The following is a 23,666-nucleotide window of genomic DNA, read 5'->3' on the forward strand; positions in this document are numbered from 1 at the left end:
ATAAATTAAAATCTTCTTAATGAGATAGCCGCCAGACCTCAGAGGGAAGGTTTCCTGAACACTCCAAGTTTTGGACTTGGATGCTTGGGCTTGAGGCTTCAGCAAATTCTCACATTATACATGTGGGGACCATGGTATCATATGCCTCATCACAATCTGACTAACACAATTTCATTTCATTAATGAAGATTTTTGGTGATCAATTCAGTTTTTGTCATTCCAGCTATTTGCACTGATTTTTTTTTTTTTTTTTTTTTTTTTACTATAGGCAGGAGGAGTTCCCTCTTACTGATAAGAGAGTCAGACTTGTAGTTCTATTTAGGCCTTCAGCTGATTGCATGAGAGCCACTCACATTAGGGAGGGAAATCTGATTTACACAGTCTGCCTATTTAAATGTTAATATCATCTTAAAATCTAAAACAATGTTTGACCAAATATCTGGATACCCCCGGCCCAGTCAAGTAAACACGTAAGATTAATCATCACACCCATGAAGTCACAAATGACATAGATGAACCTTAAATGTACATTCGAAGTTAAAGAACCCAATTAGAAAAGACTATATACTATATGGTTCCGACTTTGTGACATTTTGGAAAAAGCAACACTGTAGAGACAGACAGTAGAAAGAACAGTGATTGTCCGAAGTTCTGCAGGAGGGGCTTAGGGTTTAATATGTGAAACATGGGGGATTAGGGGTGGTAAAAGTATTTGGTATTATACTGTAGTGGTTGATATATGAAATTGTGCATTTTTCAAAACTCATACAACTTTACAGCACCAAGATCATACCTTAATGTATATAATTCTATTTTACTTTATTATTTTAAAATTATTTATTTATTTTAGAGATGGGCACTCACTCTGTCACCCAGGCTAAAGTGCAGTGGCACAATCATAGCTAACTGTAACCTTGAACACCTGGGCTTAAGCAATCTGCTCACTTCAGCCTCTTGAGTAGCTAAGACTACAGGCATGTGCCACCACACCTGGCTAATTTTTAATTTTTTTTTTTTTTTTTGTAGAGATAGGTCTCGCTATGTTGCCCAGGCTGATCCATCTATTTTTGTTGTTTCTAATTAAAATTATTTAGGAATTCACGGGATCCAGGATGGAATGCAGACTGTAATAAAAGATCTAATCACATCACAATTAAGAACACAATCTCACTGAAGAGGTGAGCTAAAATATAAGTGAGGAGTGTGCACGGATGCTGAATGTTTGCGAATGAGAGGATAAGTGAGTGAGGCTTGAAAACACACCACACTGAAAATTCTGCCACAGCAGCAGCTGCAGCCGCCAACAGCAGCGGTGTTAGTGAGCTAAGCAAGCACCGACTTCGTAGAAAACCAGAACACCGGCCATCTTGGAAAAGAGAAAAACAATGGCGTTACTTATTTAAAAAAAAAAAAGAAAGAAAGAAAAGAAAAAAAGAAAGAAAGAAAGCTGTTTCTTCCCGGGAAAGGCTAGAAGTAGATTTTCTGTCTTCTGGCCGTTGCCAAGTGGAATGACTGGCTTGGGAGAGGAGGAGGGGTTGTGTCAGCTGTGGTGCTTTGTTGTAAAAGGCAGCCTGACCTTTGCTACTGAGGAGAAAGATGGAGCCTGAGTCTCAAGCCTACCTTCTCTGTATCTTTGCCACATGGTACTGTATGCCTGCCAGCTAGAAGGAGGGTAAGGGATTTCTGTACAGTCTGAGAATGAGTGTGGGTGAGTGAGGCGGTGTCTACATTCTCAACTTCAAGTCATTGCAGTTCCTTTTTCCCAGAAAACAAGGGGTTAGAGATTGCATTTCATGAAACTAACCAAAGTTCTGTCTACTGATGCAGCACAAGAGATTAAAAAAAAAAAAAAAAAAAAAAAGAGGAAAGACGTTCTTTAGGTTTTTTTATTTTATTTTATTTTTATTACTTTAGGGAAAACACTGACAAATGGTCAGAGCTCCTATCCTGATCTTTTTCATCAAGGCGCCGTTCCTAATAATATGGTTCAACTGTGAATGTAGAAGCGGTGGTGGGGAGGGGGGAGAAAACGAAAATTCTGGCGTTAGAAGATATAGAAAAATAAAAGTACAATTGTTACAAATAAAGAACTCAGACTTCAAAAACAAAAAAGTCACAACCCAAACAAACCGAAATTTAAATGATCAGAATTGGCAGCACAAAGAAAACGCCCTCTCCTGACTTATATTATGGCAGTCTGAACGCCCCCAGAAAATTGTGCCAAAGCGTTTAGAAAAACAAATATACAATAAAAGTAAACACACACATGCACACAAAACAGCAAACTTCAGGTAACTGTTTTGGATTGCAAACAGGTTAAATTTAATGTTCAAACAATCTGATAAAATAACCATTTGGAAAAAAACACATAATGACCTAAGTAATTTTGGAAATGAGTGAAGACTGTAGGATTTCACTTTATATTATCAATATAAGCTGGATAAAATCACCATTTTGTAGGTATAAAGTTGTTTCCCATGGGGGGTACAAGCTAACAAATCTAAAACAATTCAAAAACAATCAATTCACAAATATTCCAACATCCTCTATACCTGCAATTTTTCTCCCATAGCAGATATAATCTTCCAATACAATGGATAACTTGTTTATTATGTTTATTGTTCATTGTTTCCCCTATCAGAATGTGAGCTCTACAGCCTCAGGCATCTTGGAACTGGATCATGGTAGGTTCTCAAATTTTGTTGAGTCATTTTGAATCTAATTGAACATGCTTTGTCAAATATTAATCTAATATCCACGGGAGACATTGCAGGAAAATATGTTTAATGTACAACTTCAGAGCCAGCCAACCCAGGAATGAGACCTATCTCCAATACATACTTGTTCTGTAATCTTTGGAAAGTTACCTAAAATTCAGCAAGGGACAATACAATGGCATATGATTTAAAAAGTAGTTTCAAAATATTTTTTAATCCTCTCACTCCTGTGTCTTTACATGTTATTTTCTTTTGGAACTAAACTGGAATTGCTTTTCTGTACCAGTAATTTTAATGAGGCCAATAATAAGTCAGGTAGAAAAGAAATTCTATCACAGATTTTAAAAGATATATCTCTAAAGACTTTTTAAAAATTATTTTATTTACAAAAGAAGTATTTGAATAGGCCGGAGTCCCTGAAGCTGAAAAACATAGTGTTGTAGTTTACTTTACCTACATCTGAGTTTAGTCAGAGCAGTATATCTGCAAAAGCAGAGTAACAAATAGACCAGCCATCAAGTTGATTTGTTGAATAAGCTTCCAAATTGAGATTTTTGGCCTCCTTATTTAGTATACATAGAGGATACAAGTAGTACTATGAAAATAATGGGCTGTTCTTAAAATTGGGCTCATCTGGTATTGATTATCATAGATTAGGATGGGGGAAATAAAATACTAAATTCTAACAGGTAAAGTATTAGGAGAAAATGATTGATTCTCTACTAGTCACTACATACCGAAGATGAATGCCAAAAATTTTATCTAATGTAGTTAAACTGTTTCTCTTAAAATCATAAATGTATCTGGAAAGGAGACTGCAAATATTTCAAAACAGTAGAAAAACCTATTTGAAATTTTTTCTAAAGATCTAAGACATCTAGTCATATTAAGTACTGAGAAGCTATATTTGCTGAACTTTAAAAATAGAACTAAAAATCTATTGCTTGGGTCTGAATTAAATGATAACCACAACTGAAGCATATGGAAATGAAGTTTATAAATACAGGACTGAATATAAATTCTGTGTAATAAAACTTGATAAAAAGAGAAGAATTTTAGCAAAATATTAATTCATTATCATATTGTTTTATTTTCTTGCAAAGGTGAGTTGATGTTGCTGGCTATAACTCACATTACCAAAATGGTCTTTACATTATTCTACCACCATTTGTTTTGCTTATCTTTGAATCTTCCAAGACCCTTGCCCTCTCTGATCAGCCCAACCATGACGGTAGCTTAGCACAAGATAATTTCAAAAGGTCATTTAACATAGATGATTATAATCCTGAATGATTTTGGCTTTAATTAGAATGATCCATGACATCACCATCCCTTAAGGGCTGGTTGACTAACAGTATCCCAGAGAGAAGCCACACTACAATCCAAATTCCTCAAATACTTCCTGAGTGCCCTGTATATTCCTCAGGCACTGAGACAGGAATTTGAGGTATAAAAATGAATAATACATTCTGTCTACCTTCTGGTTGCCTATGGTTTTGAAAAGGAAATAGAGATGCATATAAATAATAATGTTACAGTATAATATACAACAAAGAATTGCATATAATGAATGTTATAGAGTGAAGAATGTTTCAAAAGTCAGGGAGTCATAAAATCTTCAAGGAGAAATTTAAGAGTTTTATGGTGATTAAGAGTTTTACAGCCAACAATCTGAAATGAGGCATTCCCAAAAATAAGAGGCATTGACAAGGCATAGAAGGTGTATTTAGATACCAGTGTTTTGATATTTCTATATCATAAGGCCAGATAGAAAGCTAATACCCAAGATTCATATTTTTGCCACCCTAAAAAATATTCCTAGTTTGAAATCAGTCACTGAAGGTGTTTCAGCTTGTGGAGAAGAAGAGAGGATGATGATCAGATAATCATTTCAGAGAGAATGCTCTGGCAGCAGTGTGGATGACATATCCTAGGGAAGCACGATGGGAGCAGAGTTAGATCCGCTGTAATGGTATGGTGACAGGTGATGAGTGTTTGAACTAAAGCAATGAGAGTGGGGGTGGAGAGAAAGGATAAAACTTGAAATCAATATAAGAAATTAAACTGACAAGACTTAGAGATTAATTGGCTATGGGGGTTGGTTATATAGGGGAGAGAGTCTAGAGAGACTCTTGAGGACTTGGTTTATGTAAGGAATTCTCTTCTATTGCTAGTAACAGACACCAGAAATAACAATGACGAAAATAAGTAGTGCTTGATTTCTCTCTCTGATGATCCAAGTATGAAGGTAAGTATTCTAGGCCTCGATAATGGCAACGCAATGTCAACAGAGACACAAGCTCCTTCGATCACTTTGCTCCACCGTATGTTTTTTTCTTGGACAATTTTTATTGTCCAAGATAGTTGCTGTAGCTCAACTTTTATTTCCATATACAAGGCAGGGAGCCAGAAGTAAAAGGGCCCAGTCTTTTCTCTCCTTTTCATAAGGTTGACTAAATTCCCACCTAACAACAAGCACATACACCTATTTGTCAGAACTTAGTAACGTGGTCACACCTAGCAGCAGTGTTGGCTGGGAAATATTTAATTTTTTCTGAATATTTTGCCACTCTAAACAGACTATTTGGAATTGGATTATTAAACAAGAAGGATAAATGATTATTAGATGGACAATTAACACTTCTTTAACAGATATTTTATGACTGATAAGAAAAAGTATATTAATGGAATATAGGTGTGAGATAGAGAAGGAGTACGTAGGAATTAATGTGTTTACTTTTGGGTGTTTCGATTTGGTAGAGTGTTGGTCTTATGGAATATACAGTTGATATTGGTTAAATGTACAAATATCCAATGGATGAATCAACTGGGTTTAAGAGGAAAAGTAGAGTTACCTATGTTAACATTGGAGTTATCTGACAGTATGAAGATGTTGAAGATAAGCGAAATATTCCTGTTCTCATTGATTGTATTAAAGCTGAAGACAGGCATGAATTGTAATAATGGAGTCAGATGTAGTTCACCATATTTAACTAAATTTTTACACCTCCAAGATGAGTTGTTTTTATTGGATTTGAAGTGTTATAAGCAATACATAGAATATTCTCAAACACAAGCCAAGCTGAGATCAGTAATGTCCTCTGTTCTTAGGAAGCTGTCATTACTATGATCTTGGGTGAAACAAGATTCCTCCAGCTCTTTCTTTTCAGGAAGAGTAGAATATTTACACATGCCTGTATATATGTACATATATATGTATGTGTATATATAAATACATATATGTATGTATATATAATACACACATAAAAAATGTATACATGTTTTGGAGATACATGTGATATTTTGACACATGTATACAATGTGTAATAATCCAATCAGGATAATCAGGGTATCCATCACCTCATTTATCCTGTGTTCATGTTGGGAACATTACAAATCTTCTATTCTAGCTATTTTAAGATATATGATAAATTACTGATAACTACAATATCCATATTTTGCTGTTGATTACTAGAACTTATTCCTCGTATCTAACTGTATTTTTGTGCCCCTTAACAAACCCCTCTTTGTCCCCACTTCCCAGCCTCTGGTTACCCTCTGTATTAGTCTATTCTCATACTGTTATAAAGAAATACCGGAGACTCAGTATTTTATAAAGAAAAGAGGTTTAACTGGCTTATGGTTCCACAGGCTGTACAGGAAACATGACTGGGGAGGCCTTAGGAAACTTAAAATCATGGCAGAAGGGGAAGCAGGCACATCATACATGGCCGGAGCAGGAGGAAGAGAGAGTGAAGAGGGAAGTGTTACACACTTTGAAAACAACCAAATATCCTGAGAACTCAGTATCACAAGAACAGCAAGGGGGAAATCCAACCCCATGATCCAATCACCTCCCACCAGGCCCCTCCTCCAATATTGAGAATTACAATTCGATATGAGATTTGGGTGGGGACACAAATTCAAACCGTATCACCTCCATTCTATTCTCTACCTTCATAAGATCTGCTTTTTAGGCTGGGCATAGTGGCTCACGCCTGTAAACCCAGCACTTTGGGAGGTGAAGGCAGGTGGATCACCTGAGGTTAGGAGTTCGAGGTCAGCCTGGCCAACATAGTGAAACCCCATCTCTGCTAAAAATACAAAAATTAGCCTGGTGTGGTGGTGTGTGCCTGTAATCCCAGCTACTTGGAAGGCTGAGGCAGGACAATCGCTTGAACCTGGGAGGTGGAGTTTGCAGTGAGCCGAGATTGCGCCATTGCACTCCAGCCTGGATGACAAAAGCAAAACTTCATCTCAAAAAAAAAAAAAAAAGAAAAAAAAATCCACTTTTTAGCTTCCACATATGAGTAAGAACATTCAGTGTTTTTCGTTCTGTAACTGGTTGATTTCACTTAATATTATGACCACCAGTTCCATTCATGTTGCTACAAATTACAGGATTTTATTCTTTTGTGGCTGAATAATATTCAACTCTGAAAAAAAGTCAATGGTATTCAACTCTGAAAAAAATTCAATTCAATTCTGTATATATAGACAGTTCTGTATATATACACACATATATACAGTTCTGTATATATATATGGTTCTATATATATAGTTCTGTGTGTATATATATCTATATATACAGTTCTGTGTGTGTGTATATATATATACACACAGCTGAAGTTATATATATATATGTACAGTTCTGTGTGTGTATATATATAACTTCAGCTGTGTGTGTGTATATATATGTGTGTGTGTGTGTGTGCGCGTGTGTGTGTATATATATATACACCACATTTTATTTATTCTTTTGCTGGTGGACACTTAGTTGATTCTATATATTGACTTGTGAATAGTGCTGTGATACGTATGGGAGTGCAGATTTCTCTTCAATATACCAATTTCCTCTCTTTTGGACATATGCGTTGTGATTGCTGGGTCATAAGGTAGCTCAATTTTTAGTTTTTTGAGGAACTTCCATACTGTTTTCCATAATGGCTGTAAATTCCCACCAGTAGTTGTACGAGTGTTCCCTTTCCTCCTCATACTTGTCACCATTTGTGATTTTTTAATCTGTTTATAATACCACTCTAACTGAAGTACAATGATATCCCATTGTGGTTTTTAGTTGCATTTCCCTGATGATCAGTGATGTTGAGTCTTTTTTTTTTTTTTTTTTTCTATATTTGTTGGCCATTTGTAAGTCTCCGTTTGAGAAATGTCAATTCTGATCTTTTCCCCATTTTTGGATCATATTATTATTACTATTTTGCTATTGGGTTGTTTGAATTCCTTATTTAATCTATGGGTATTAATACCTTGTTAGATGAATACTTTGCAAATGTTTTTTCCCATTCTGTGGGTTCTGTCTTCACTTTGTCGATTGTTTCCTTTGTGAGCAGAAGCTTTTTAGCTTGGTGTAATACCATTTTTAAATTTTTGCTTTGGGTGTCTGTGCTTTTGAAGTCTTACCCAAAAAAAACCTTTGGCCAGATCAATGTTCTGTAGCATTTCTTCAATGTTTTTATTGACTAGTTTCATAGTTTCCAGTCTTACATTTAAGTCTTTAATCCATTTTGAGTTGATTTTTGCATATGTTGAAAGACGGAGATATAATTTTATTCTTCTGCATAGGGATATACAGTTTTCAAAGCAGTATTTATTAAAGAGACTTCCTGGCTGGGCATGTTGGCTCATGCCTGTAATCCCAGCCCTTTGGAAAGCCAAGGTGGGCAGATCACCTGAGGTCAGGAGTTCGAAACCATCCTGGCCAACATGGTGAAATCCCATCTCTACTAAAAATACAAAAATTTGTCAGGTGTGGTGACAGCAATCCCAGCTACTCAGGAGGCTGCAGCAGGAGAATCACTTGAACCCGGGAGGCAGAGGTTGCAGTTAGCAGAGATCATGCCATGCACTCCAGCCTGGATGATAAGAGTAAAACTCTGTCTCAAAAAAAATTAAAAAACAGAGACTTTCTATTTATTTATGCGTGTTCTTGGTGCTTTGTCAAAAATGAGGTGGCTGTAAGTGTACGGATTTATTTCCGGGTTCTGGGCTCTGTTCCATTCCTCCATGTGTCTGTTTTTATGCTAGTGTCATGCTGTTTTGGTTACTATAGCTTTGTAGTATAATTTCAAATCAGGTAGTGTGATGCCTCCAGGTTTGCTGCTTTTGCTTTGGGTTATTTTAGCTATTTGGGGTCTTTCCTGCTTCTATATGAATTTTAGGATTGTTTTTTTTTATTTCTGTCAAGAATGGCACTGGTATTTTGATGGAGATTGCATTGAAGCTTGTTTACATAATATAGACATTTTAACAATATTAATTCTTTCAATTCATAAGCATGAGATATTTTTCCATTTGGGGGAGGTTCTCATCAATTTATTTTGTTAGTGTTTTATACTTCTCCTTGTAGAGATCTTTCACTTCTTTTGTTAAATTTATTCCTGGGTGTTTTTTGTAGCTATTATAAATAATATTGCTTTTTTGATTTCTTTAGATTGATCACTGTTAGCATATAAAAATCCTGCTGATGTTTGCTGTATGTTTATTTTGTATCCTGCACTTTACTGAATTCTTTTATTAGTTCTAAGAGTTTTTTGCATCAGTCTTTGGGTTTTCCTAAACATAAGATCATGTTGTCTACAAACAAGTTCCATTTATTCCCATCCTTTCCAATTTTGATCTCCTTCATTTATTTCTCTTTTGTAATTGCTATGGAAAGAACTTCCAGTGGTATGTTGAATAGACGTGGTGAAAGTGTGCATACTGGTCTTTTCTTCTTCTTCTTCTTCTTCTTCGAGATGGAGTTTCACTCTTGTTGCTCAGGCTGGAGTACAATGTGCCACCTCGGCTCACTGCAACTTCCACCTCCCGGGTTCAAGCAATTCTCCTGCCTCAGCCTCCCAAGTAACTGGGATTACAGGCATGTGCCACCACACCCGGGTAATTTTGTATTTTTAGTAGAGACTGGGTTTCTCCATGTTGGTCAGGGTGGTTTCAAACTCCCAACCTCAAGTGATCCGCATGCCTTGGCCTCCCAAAGTGCTGGGATTACAGTCATGAGCCACTGCACCCGGCGGAAAGTGTGCATACTTGTCTTGTTCTAGATCTTAGTGGAAAAGTTTTCATCATTTTACCATTCAGTATAACAGCTGTGAGTTTGTTATATATGGCCTTTATCATGTTGAGATATATTCCTTCTGTACCCAGTTTGTTAAGAGTTTTTATCACAAAGGGATTTTGAATTTTATTGCACACTGTTTCATCATTGATTAAAATGATCACATTTTTGTCCTTGATTCTGTTGATGTGATATGTCATATTTATTGATTTGCATATGTGGAAACATCCTTGCATCTCTGCGATTAATTCCACTTGATCATGGTGAATGATCTGTTTATTGCGTTGCTGAATTCGGTTTACTAGTATTTGTTGAAGATTTTTACATCTGTGTTTATCATGGATATTGGCCTATAGCTATTTTTCTTTTGTTGTTGTGTCCTTATTTGGTTTTGGTATTGGGGTAATGCTAGCTTCAAATACTTTGGTTGGAAATATTCCCTTCTCTTCAGTTTTTTCAAATAGTTTGAGTAAAATTGGTATTAATTCTTTAAATTTTTAGTAGACTTCAGCAGTCAGTCAGGTCCTGGGTTTTTCTCTGATGGAGTATTATTATTATTATTATTTTACTGCTTCAATTTCTTTACTTATTATTGGTCACTTCGGGCTTTTTAATTTCTTCATGGTTCAGTTTTTTTCAGATTTTATATGTCCAATAATTATTCATTTCTTATGTGCTTTCCAATTTGTTGGCATATAGTTTTTCATAGCAGTCAGTAATGATTCTTTGTATTTCTGTGGTATCAGTTGTAATGATTCCTTTTTCACCTCTGATTTTGTTTTTTGTTTTTTTTTTTCTTAGTGTGGCTAAAGATTTGTCAATTCTATTTATGTTTTCGAAAAATTCAACTTTTTGTTTTGTTGATCTTTTGTGGTTTTTCCTCTCATTTCCAGTTATTTCTGTTTTGATATTTATCATTTCTTTCTAGTTATTTGGGTTTTTCTTGTTTTCCTAGTTCCTTGAGGTTCATCATTAGGTTATTTATTTTAAGTTTTTCTGTTTTTGGATGTAGACAGTTATTGCTATAAAACTTCCCTTTTAGTACACCTTTTGCTGGATCCCACATATTCTGTATGTTGGGTTGCCATTTTCATTTGTTTCAAGAAATGTTAAAACTTTTTTCTTAATTTCTTAGTTGGCCTATTGGTCATTCAGAAGTATGTTGTTTAACTTCCTTGTATTTGAACTGCCAGCTTAGTTTTGAAAAGTTGTGTTGGTTCTCTTGGTTAATGAGAAACAAGAATTGTAGCTACATTTTTGATGTAAATAAATATCATTAAGCCCCTACGACCAAGGAAAACAGAATAAAAGGAAAATCTAAAAAATTGTTACTCATAAATATGATTCTTTAATCAATCTTAATGGAAATGAAAATAGGTAGCCTGCTCACCCACATTCTTGTCCAGAACTCTCCCAGTTGTAGGCATGTAAAACAAAGCTGAGTTAAGTTGCTGGTATGTATGGAAATTCCCATTACTTTAAAAAATATTCTACTACTTCAAAGAGTCAAAAATCTCTTTTTTCTAAGTTACACATTGGTAATAAATAAAAATATATTATATATCATATATTTATATCTTATGAATGACTAGCCCTGCAATTATAGAGATGATTTTTCAATGGAGACAATAAGAGAGGAGGATATTAACAGGTTCAGTTGAGTGTGTTCCCCGTAGAATATCAAACTTTTTTATTATTTAAAAAATTTACGGCTGGGCGCGGTGGCTCATGCCTGTAATCCCAGCACTTTAGGAGGCCGAGGTGGGTGGATCACGAGGTCAGGAGATTGAGACCATCCTGGGTAATGCGGTGAAACCCTGTCTCTACTAAAAATACAAAAAATTAGCCGGGCGTGGTGGCGGGTGGCTGTAGTCCCAGCTACTTGGGAGGCTAAGCCAGGAGAATGGAGTGACCCCTGAGGCAGAGGTTGCAGTGAGCCGAGATCGCCCCACTACACTCCAGCCTGGGAGACAGAGTGAGACTCTGTCTCAAAACAAAACAAAACAAAACAAAAATTTTTAACAAAAAATGCTTTCATGTGTTACCTGATAATTTCAAAAAAGCTACTCCAATAAGCAAAACACAATTTTGTGCTCCTTGTAATCTAATTTTTAAGTGCATTCATTGTACATTGTTTATTTTCTATTAATAGTCTGTTGTAAGGTCTTGGATATAAAGGTAAACATTTGTTTAGGCTGGTTCCTAGATTAAAATACTTACTTGTTGAGAAGGTTTGGGTTTATCTTCAATCTGGATTACTACCGCATCCAAATTCCAGTTTATTGGTTTATAAAATTTTTGAACTAGAAGGAACTTTAATTTACACATTTTTTCTCCTGGGAAATATTCCTCTCTGCATCAAGATAAAAATTCGCAAGTCCATGGGTTACTAATGCTAGAACTAGTGACAAGTTGTAGGCATCATTTATTAATAACTAGTCTCTGTGAATGAGTTACTAAAATAACATAAAATTTGAGCAGACCTAACTTGTAAACTGAAAATATGAAATGCTCCAAAATCTCAAACGTTTTGAGTGCCAAAGTGACATTACAAGTGGAAAATTCTACACTTGACCTCATGTGATGGGTGCACAATATTATTAACAACATTCTATAGAATTACCCTGAAGCTATGTGTATAATGTGTATCTGTAACTCGAATTTTATGTTTAGACTTGGGCCCCACCCCAAAGATATCTCATTACCTATATGCAAATAGTCCAAAATACAAAAAAATCTGAAATCTGAAACATTTCTGGTCCCAAGCCTTTTGGATAGGGATACTCAACCAGTATATATTTATCATGTCTGCACACATGCACATGTGTCTAAATTCCATAACTTGGGTATTGAAAATACAATATTTTCTAGTTATGCTAGATAAGATTATTCCTTTTGCTTTTTTTTCTATTTCATTTACCATTGGCTTTAATAATATTGAACAATCTGGCCACCCTTGACAATATCAATGTAATCCTCTCATACTGTTAACTGGGTTTCACCGTTATTTTTAATAGTATAATCTCTTTGGTAACATCATACTTTAAGCTTTAACTGTGTAGTATTTAAGGAATTAAATAGAATCCTTCTGTAAAATCCCTGATATAATTTGTTAAAGCACTGTGCTTTAATCACTATGTAATTTCCTCTCTAAGTAAATTCTCTCTAATCCTCAGGACCACATTCCTAAATCCTAAAGACTGTGCCTTTTCAAAAGGGACATTCTACTTATTATTGAATAGCTTTTCAAGAGCTGCTCCTCAAATAGATGATCAGGCTAGATAAAATAGAAAAAGTTAAGAGAAAAAATATTTTATTGTGCTCATCAGCTATAAGCCTATATGGTTTTTTTTTTTTTTAAACAAAAGTTTGGTTGGAAATTTATTTGCATTCATGTGGTTATCTTCATATAATTTAACAAAATAAACCTAAATGATAATAAATTAGACTCAAAGTCCAATGCCATTTTAAACTTCAATTGAGTGAAGTACTTAGTTTAATTTTGTTGGTTAATTCCATGCTAATTCTTTGGTTTCAAACCTTGAGATTAAAATTATATATATCACGTATTTTATTGCCTTGTCATAGTGAGGAAAATGAAATATTAAACATAATTAACTCTTCTTAACTAATTAATGGTTTTCTGGTGTCACCATGCTATAGTTTTATGTAGTAACTCTCATTGTATTAACACTGCATATCTGTGGATGAGGAAAGATGCAAGAAAGGCGTAAACTTTCTTTTCACTTTTATAAGCTTGTTTTTTTAAAAATAAATTCTTGTGTAATTTTTTTCTTTTACATTTGTGCATCTGATCTAAATTCAAAGGTAGAAAACATTTCAATAAAATGTCTTGATCACTGAATTTGAATACATTGACATATATACCTACAAATGAAATGACGGCATATGCTTTGTAAATCTATAGTGCCACAATAATCACATACTTAGCTTAAAGGCAGAATGTCTCCCTATCTTCTGCTGAGTTTTATCCTTATGATTATTCCTTTAGTTTGCTAGGATGAAGTATTCATGAGACTGGTTGACCTATTTCTGCATTATTTTTATATATAATAAAAATTCATCACCCTTTAGGTGGTTTTACCAATAGTAGTAATATTTCAGGCTTATTCTGAAGTTGATATTTGAAAAGTTAACAGTGACAAGTTTGATTTTAAATGTACTGCTTTGTCACATGAAAAAGATTCAAGCAGAAATTAGCTGATCACATATAACAATATGTTATACCACAGATGAGGAAAATCTCTTATGACATAAATGCAAGAATTTTACACTATATATATAATACCGTATATATGTACATATGCTATAAAGACTAATTTGCTAAATAAAAAAAGAAACAAAGCAGCAGATGAAAAACTGTCAGATGACGACAGAGCTTGGATTTTACTGCAGCATTTTTTAAAATACTGTATCTGTTGATATAATTGGAAGTGAGAACTATCAGGATTCAGAATTTTCCTCCTGATGGATGCCTTTTTGACATCCATATTCATTCTACCTGAACTACAGACTTTTGCTCCTGTTTCTACAATCTAAAAAAATGGCTTTCAAACAATTCTTCTTTCTGTCAAAGAAACTGCTTCAAATATTTTGAATTTAAAAAAGCACCATATCTTGTTTTTGTTTCATTTAGAATATGAGTCCAGCGTTCTCCAGGATATTTAGGGTTCCAGGATATTTAACATGTTTTCAGAGACTCCCAGTTATTTTCAATCTATTACTCATACAATTATGTAGCCTCCTTATTATAAGATCATCACAAAGGAAAATGATTAAATTTTATGATAATGTACAGACTTAGAAATAGAACAGTCTGTATCAAATAAATAAAAACATGTCAGGTTAGTTTTCATGCATATGAAATACACATTTTAAGACTTTAAAAAATGAAATCATAGACATGAGGTGATAAATTCAGTTTTCTTTCTCTGACAAATCTTTTGGTGATTATGTAATTGAGAGGTTCTCATATTATTATAATGCATACCTAAAATATTCTTTGAAAAAATGCTGTACAGTGGGCATTCAGTGAGATCATGTGATAGTTTTCAGAGAGATTATTAGAAGAGCAAAAGGAAGTTCGAGACCAGCCTGACCAACATGGAGAAACCCCATCTCTACTAAAAATACAAAAAATCAGCCAGGCATGGTGGCGCATGCCTGTAATCCCAGCTACTCGGGAGGCTGAGGCAGGAGAATCGCTTGAACCCGGGTGGCGGAGGTTGCGGTGAGCCAAGATAGTGCCATTGCACTCCAGCCTGGATGACAAGAGTGAAACTCCATCTCAAACAAAAATAAATAAATAAAAAATAAGGAAGAAGAAGAAGAGCAAAAGGAGCCAAGAAAACACAATGGAAGGATAATTTCTTCAATAAATGCGGTTGGGAAAACTGGATATTCACATGCAGAAGAAAGAAATTGGAACTCTCACACACCACATGCAAAAATTAACTCAAAATGAATTAATGACCTAAGCATATGGCCTGAAACTATGAAGCTACTAGAAAAAAAATATAACAAGAAAGCTGCATGACATTGGTCTGGATTATGATTTCTTGAATAGATCATAGGATTATGATTTCTTGAATAGGTCATAGGATTATGATTTCTTTAAAAATGGGGAAAAGACCTGAACAGACATTTTTCAAAAGAAGACCTAGGAATGACCAGCAGATAAATGAAAAAATGCTCAAAATCTTTAATCATCATGGAAATGCAAACTAAAATCCAAGTGAGGTATCCCCTCATGTCTGTTAGAATGGCTATTATTAAAAAAATGAAAGATGACAAGTATTGACTAGGATGTCAAGAAGAAAGAACCCTGGTAAACTGCTTATGGGAAGTTAATACGGCCATTATGGAAAACAGTATAGAGGCTCCTCAAAAGACCAAAAAGATAGAATTACCACATAATCTTGATATTTTATTTCTAGGTATATATCCAGAGAAATTCAAATCAGTATGTTGAAGAGATATCTAAACTCTCATGTTTATTTCAGCATCATCCACAGTAGCCAAGATATGGATGTAACCTAAGTTTCTGTCCATAAATGAATAAATAAAATGTGATATATATATATTTCATCATATATATACACACACACACACACACACACATACTGGAATACTATACAATCTTTAAAAAGAGGAAAAATCTGCCATTTGAGACAACGTGGATGAACCTGGAGGACATTATGCTAAGTAAAATAAGCCAGGCTCAGAAAGGCATATACTACATAATCTCACTTATATTTGGAATCTATAAAAGTCTATCTCATAGAAACATGGAGTAGAATGATGATTACCTGAGGCCTGGGGCATGAGGAAAGGTGTGAAGTTGGTCAAAGGGTACACATTTTTACTTAGGAGGAATAAGTGTTAGTAATATTTTGTACAGAATGGTGAACATAGTTAATAATGCATTTTATATTACAAAGTTGCTAACAGAATAGATTTTAAACATTGTCACTATAAAAAATTGATAAGGCAGTGAGGTAATGGATATGTTAATTTGCTTAATTTAATGTTTCTATAATATATACATATATCTAAACATCACATCATACTCTGTAAACATATACAATTATTTGTCAATTAAATTAATTATGAAAAGAAAATAGGAAAAAAGACTGAACCTCTCTATCATATTCAACTGATCTGAACTTGCTGTTCAACAATTGATAGTCTCTGTAGATTTGAGTTCAGTGTATCTTGCATGGCACTTGGTTGCCAGGATGCTAAAAGAAAAGCAGGTTTGGACCAAATCTGCCAAATGAACAAACATTTATTAATAGGAAGACAATAATAAAAACAATCATACAACATGTTTTGCACATTTGGGGATGAATGCATACTAACTAGGACCTTGACTGCTAAATCACTCAAAGGTAAACGCAAACATATCTGACAGTAGAATCAGCTTGCTTTGTAATTAGCTTTAATTACACAGTCCTCCTTGACACAGACCTTGGACCATGTAGATGTAGAGTTCTATATGTAGACCATGTAGAGTTCTATATGTAGACCATGTAGAGTTCTAGATGTCATGTGTTGCTCCAAGGATGTTCAGCTCCTGCGAATACTGGTTATTTGCATATTGTTCATGCCAGAGATGTGTTGACCATACAATCATTTTGGTAGACCATATATCTTAAGTGCTTCAAAAATTCACCAAATAAATTCCAACAATTCTTATGTTAATGATCCCTCTGGTGTATATTTAAATAACGTTATTTGAAAACCTTTGCTGATTAAGGAATTTCGTTGCTTCAGTGACTGACGACCTGTGCCTGGGGTGTGGACTAATGTTAACTAACCCATACATGCATTCCACATTTTTGCCACAGCATTTTGATATACATTACCAATATAATATTAATATAATATGTTGCATAATATAATACATATATATTATATACCAATATAATAAATATAATATTTAACCATGTAATGGTTAAATAATACAAAGAAGGAAAACTTATTCTGAGGATAAAATGAAATAAATCCAAAGGGAGAAGATTAATAATATATAATCCATAATATCAGATTCAAGGGGAAATGGAATCTATCAAGGAGAATATTCTGGGATCAACAAATAGTGCCTCAATTGAAAAACCAAATTATCAAATTTAAATGTAAAATAGGAAACTTTAACATATGATAAGATACAATGGAAAATTAACCAATGAATTAGAAGAGCATTTAGAGGAATTCTCCCAGAATGGAGCAGAAAAGGGTGAAGAAATAAAAAAAAAGAAAAACATCGACATGGGAAATCCAATAGACATGTAATATGAAATTCAGAAAATAAGAACAGAGTAAGTTTCCAATATTTTAGGAATCTAAAATTATCAACTGAATATTTATTCAACAATTGTCCACGTTTATAATTAAACTCAAGAAATTTAATTTTAATGCAGAATTTGAGTAATGATTGTCACTCTAGATATTCCCTGTCCAATATGGTGGCCACAAGCCCCAACTGGCTCGTGAACTCTTGAAATGTGTCTAGTTCAAACTGAAATGTGCTGTAAGTATAAAATTCACACTAGATTTTGAAGACTAAGTAAGAAAATAAGAATATGAAATATAAGCTAAGAATTTTAAACACTTATTACATGTTGAAATTATTAAATGTTTGATGAGTTAAATAAAATAAATTATTAACACTTATTTACCTGTTTGTTTTTAGTTTTTCTATGTATCTATTAGAAAATGCTTTCATTAGGCAGTGCTATCTAGACAATACTAACTTGACATGGCAATATTTTATCACTGTTATTTACTTTCAAAGTTTGGGGCATATTCCTGGAAAAACTTTAGAAGCAAATTCTTTTTGAATATGGACTTGATCTTAGAAAATAGTCAAAAATCATTTTCCACTAAGCCTGTTAAGTGAGATGGTAATAACACTGGATACACCCAAGAGGTCAAAAAACAAGGTTAGACAATTAAATATTGAGTCTTCTAATTTGGGCTGACTCATAAACTGGATTATAGCACATCTCCTCAGACCTCAATTTCCTTTTATATAAAATGAGACGTTTCTACTAACCTGTTTTGAAAGCTCCTTTGGCAATCTTAATACTTTGTGAATAATTTCACATTAGTCTTAATGGTTCAAGTTTTCAAAATTGGCTTTATAATCCTCTCAAAGACCTAAAGAATTATTTTAGACATGTTCAGACATAATGATGATCCTGTTCTCTGTTAAGAATATAGAATTTAACCATCATAAGACAAAAAAAATCAATGAAAACATTTCCTATTTTCTCTTTTCTTCATCTTATACGTTTGATTTTACTAGTTTCTCTCTTTGTAAATGAAATAAATGAATCTGTTAAAATATTTATACTCAAATATATTTATTCATTTCCATTAGATTTCACAAAATAGTTCCTAAGCCTTTCCTTTTATTTCTTCAAATATTTTGATTGAGAAAAATGTTTTCTTAGCATTTGATTTATTGAGCTTTTATAGCTGTACTTCATATTTGCCTTACATTTTGACAACTGTCCCTTTGATGACTTTATAAGCATTTCAAGAAGAAATAAAAGTAATAAAAACAATTTTAATTGATGTTTAGAAAAATGTCTTTGAAAGTTAGGTGAATGGATTTATAAAAATAGTAAATCCTTTGGTGTTCTTCCATGCGGTGCTGGCAAAATTTGTAAGAGAAACTACATAGAATCATTTCACTGCAAATATATCTGTTATGTCTCTGAGCAACAATGTGCTTTCTAATGAAACAATGAATATGTATAAGTTGTTCTACTCAAATAACCTAAGGACAAAAAAATACATATTTTAATCGCAACCTCAAATGTTGTAAAGCTTTTTTCTCCTTTTGCAATGAAGTCTGCCCCAATCACATCTTTTCAGGGGCTGTAAAGAAAATGCTGATTTCATCAAACACTCTCTGTGTGGTTCATGTGTTTTTTGGCTGATGCAAGGTGTTTTCATATGGCTTCCAATCAATATAAAAATACATTTAAAAATAAGAATAAAAATTATCAAAGCCATTTGTTAATTAATTAATATATTTAATTAACATTAAGTTTTAATTATGGACACAGCAATAGGTATTGACCTGAACTGGGGTTCTCTAATCTTGAAGACCAATTTCAGTTATATTTTTATGTGATGATTAAGAAACTTGAGCAAACAATTCCTGGTACAGTAGGGAGTCACAAAACATTTGTGGAATTAACCATTAAGCTACGTTGTGATGATAAAATAACCTTTATTACGTACCTGTTCTGTGCTGGACACTGTGAAAGAATTTGATGTAATTTAATACTCACAACAACTCTGTAAGATAGATATTTCTCCAATTTGATATATGAAAAAAGAAGGCTCAGAGAATTTGGGTAACTGACCTAATGGACACATAGCTAGTAAATGACAAAATGACAATGCTGGGATTTAAACCAAGATCCAAAGGACTACAGTGACCATGACATGAGACCCCTTAATAATGTTACCTTTATACCAGGGTGTTCTGAACCTATGGTTATATCTCAAACTACATCTAGATATGGTCTAGCTGACTGTAGATCATACTCTAAGCAGGAAGTGGCAGAGAACAAAATGTGATCACCAAAATGTGGCAGGCAGTGAGTGAAGGGTTAATTCACAGCAAGTTCAGCATCCCATGCAGACTAAGTTACCTATGTTAATGATCATAAAGTGATGAAACTGATTTTAATATACAGCTTACACAGTTGAACATGCAGAAAGTCATGTAGGCAAATAGTTTATAGAAATCACTCTTCTGTTGGATGTATAAATTCAGTGGAATTTTTTTGGTGTATATTTCACTTTGGGATAGGGTACAATATTTTTGTCATATTTAAAATGTAGAACTTAACTTAAGCATATAAAGTGTATTTTTAATTCAAATTTCTTTATCCAATGAAGGAAACATGTATATAAAATGGCCCATACACAGGAAAAAAAAAAAGACAAAGAAGACGACGAAAAATGAGCTTAGAAGGTTTAGCAAATACATAGATATCGTTACCTTGAGTCAGTGCTTCCACACCAGGATGATTACCATCCCTCCTCCCACCCATAATCAAACACACACACACACACACACACACACACACACACACACACAAGGCATTTGGGAATGCCAGGAGAAATTTTTGGTTGTCACAAATGAGGAGTGTGTCACTGGCATTTAATCCCTGGCATAGAGGCCAGGGCTTCCTCTAAACATCCCATAATGCACAGGACAGCCTATTCCCCTTCCCCAGTGCAGAATTACTGAATTTAGAATGTTAATCATGCCAAGGTTGAGAAATTGTGCCCTAAATAAGTTCTTGCCTATTTCAGGATACTTCTCTTTAGAGTTTTTTTCCTTATGGACCATTGCTCTAACTTTTAGAAAGACTGTTGAAAGTTAGTACCTTATTAATAAATCGTGATATAACAACTTGTTTCAAACATTTTGATTGGTCTAAGGACAAAACCATTATTCTATTGCTTGGTCACTAAGGTAATGAGGTGGTTTTTGCTTTCTAATAGTGGCATTATGGTGACAAACCTTTATACTATACTCCTTACCATATTTACTTGAAATCAGATTTTGAGGACAAGTCAAATAAAATTCAAATGAGGGAAAATTACAAGTTATTGATTGTCAAGAAAAAATTACCAAAAAATTCTTAAATGCTATCTCACGTTGAAATATAGACCCATTTATAGATTACATATGTTAAATTAAATAAGGAGGAGGCCATTGGCCTGAGGCTGGCCCCATACTTTGAGAATGAAGTATGAGATGGAAAAAACGAAGAGTGTGCAGGACATGAAATGAGACAGCCTGTTTCAATCTGCTGTCCATTAGTTATGTGAACTGTAGACAAGTTTTATGCATTTCCTGAACCCAATTTTCTCATCACAAGATGAGGTAATGGTAACTACCTCACAGCATTTACATAGATTAAGTTAAATAATACAAACGATTAATTTGAGAACTTCTGTGTCAGGCAGACATCCATCATTCACCATTGTATATTAGAGTCATTATTATCATCCTCATAAAGCCATATATCAGGATTAACCATGCTATCAAGTCCTTGGAAAAATATACAGGAAATAATATGCTATTAGTTTTCTACTGTGGCTGTAACAATATATCACAAATTTGGTGGCTTAAAACAACACAAATTTGTTATCTTACACTTCCGAAGCTTAGAAATCCTAAAATCAAAGTGCAAGCGAGCTGCCTTTCTTTCTAGAGGCTCTCAGGGAGATTTTGGTTTTTTTGTTCAGTTTCTAGAGGCTGCCTGCATTCCTCAGTTTGTGGCCCTCTCTTGTCTTCAAAGCTAGCAAAAGTGGGCTGAGTTCTTCCCACATTTCATCACTCTGACTTCATTTCCACGATCACATTATTTTCTTGACTCTATTCTGCTTCTTTCTCTACTTTTAAGGTCCTTTGTGATTACGCTGGACTCACCTGGCTAATCCAGTGTCCATTTCAAAATTCTTCAACACATCTGCAAAGTCCCTTTTGACATGGAAGGTAATGTGTTCAAAGGTTCTGAGGATTTGAATGTGGACATCTTTGGAGGGTCCTGATTGTATGTAACATGTGTATGTGTACACTAAAAAAAACCAGTAGCCTTCACTGTTAGTCTTATATATATAGAATTTATAAGCCTTACAAATTTGGTTATTTGAGAAACTGGTTGACATTCTAAGATTTAAAGGAGGGGAGCATTCCTAGGATGAACACCAGTCAGGCAGTAAAGGACACAGGATACAGGAGATATTGAACTTTGATGCAGTCACAACAAAGGCCTTGCCAATATCATGGGGAGCTCTGGAGCTGGCATGGATTTTTGGACTTGTCCTACTCTAAGGCATAAAGCTTTGGCCCTGATACTCCTTTATCAACCAGTCATTAGACAAGGGGTGTGGCGCAAAGGGGTGTGACTGTGGATGACACAATTCTAGCACAGGACCTCAGCTGAGAGCCCTTAGTGACCAACATTACCAACACCTGGAGAAATGAGTATGTTTCATCCTGAAAAGAGGCAATGCATTATCCACAACATAAACTAAGCCAATTCAGTAGCAATAGCTTGTGCCAAATTTTATGCCATTATTCTTTATTGTAGGAAAATTCAGGGTAAAAATCTTTAGTAAAATATAGTCATCAAAAAGCAGAAGGACCTAGGAACCACGATTTGAATTCAGCCACATCATTTGTAGTTTTGTAGTTTTTCCTCTTTTCTTTTTCTAGTTGCAAAGTGGCACTTGAAATAAAATGATTTCTCTTACCACTGCTAATATGTTTAATTAGATAAAATTTTCAGTGATAGGTAGACACTTTGCCAATGCAATAATAACAGCAATAAATATCACTTTCAACACTGCAGTTACTCATCCGCATTGTGAAAATGTTATCTTCTTCCTTCTAGGATAGCAATTTAGATTAAAAAGGGAAATATTTTTAATGCTCCATTACCTTGGATTCCTTATTTAATTATACCAAATGTTCCCTTTCTCTAAAGAAGTATATGACAATTTTTGTCCTACATACAGTAGGCAGGGGGAATATTATCTGGACTTTCTTAGCCTAGCTATTATCTGTGTGAAAAATTTCAGGAAAGAGCAGGAAGAAAATAGAAATAAAAAGGGTTAGAAAATTGACATCCATCGTGACTCACAAAAAAAAAAAAAAAGAAAGAAAGAAAAGAAAAAAATGACGTTAATAGTTTTATCATCTGGAAATCTGAGAAAAATTGGTTTGGGGCCTAGTTCTTCAGAAGTATAACTGTACCAGCAGTTCTGGAGCCCCTGGGGCAGTTCGGCTCTCCTCCATCTAGAGAAAGTAACCAGGTAGAAAATGCATTACGTAAACTATGTCAGGAAAATAAATTAGAGTTCTCATGTTTAACTTTTACAAAGAAGTTAAACATTCTTGACTTCTTAGGTAAGCAATGACTAACTGATGAAAAATCTTTTTGTGTGAGTGCTGAAGAGTTAAGAATCCCTTTTTTTCCTTCACTATTTGCAAAGAAAAGGAAATACACATATTTTTGATTAAGTTATTTTTATTCTCTCATAGACAAGTATTGTGCTAAAAATCCCAGCGAGTCAACATTACGACAGACAAAGGCATATATATTTTTTATGGTAGTAGTATCAAAGTATTATGGACCGAATGGCTTAGAACCGCAGGTATGTGTGCCTCACAGTTTTAGTGGCTAGAAGTCTGAAATCAAGGTATCAACTGGGTGGGTTCCTTCCGAGGACTTTGAGAGAGAATCTGTTCCATACCTTGCTACTAGCTTCTGGGGACAGCCAACAAACCTTGGTATATAGATGCATCTCTC

At 34.3% G+C, this 23,666-nt stretch overlaps 1 long non-coding RNA gene across 2 annotated transcripts; it reads left to right on the plus strand.

Moving 5' to 3' along the window:
• Positions 1 to 1,118: 1,118 nt before the first annotated feature.
• LOC105475656 (uncharacterized) lies at positions 1,119 to 23,534 on the plus strand. Of its 2 annotated transcripts, none has more exons than XR_983552.3 (4): positions 1,119 to 1,178; positions 2,642 to 2,684; positions 21,756 to 21,847; positions 23,399 to 23,534. It is a non-coding gene; the product is annotated as an uncharacterized lncRNA (long non-coding RNA). The 2 variants fall into 2 exon arrangements; XR_011621667.1 differs by lacking the exon at positions 1,119 to 1,178 and adding an exon at positions 1,431 to 1,672.
• The last annotated feature ends 132 nt before the right edge of the window (positions 23,535 to 23,666 follow it).

This window comes from Macaca nemestrina, chromosome 4, assembly GCF_043159975.1.
Source record: "Macaca nemestrina isolate mMacNem1 chromosome 4, mMacNem.hap1, whole genome shotgun sequence".
Taxonomy (NCBI): domain Eukaryota; kingdom Metazoa; phylum Chordata; class Mammalia; order Primates; family Cercopithecidae; genus Macaca; species Macaca nemestrina.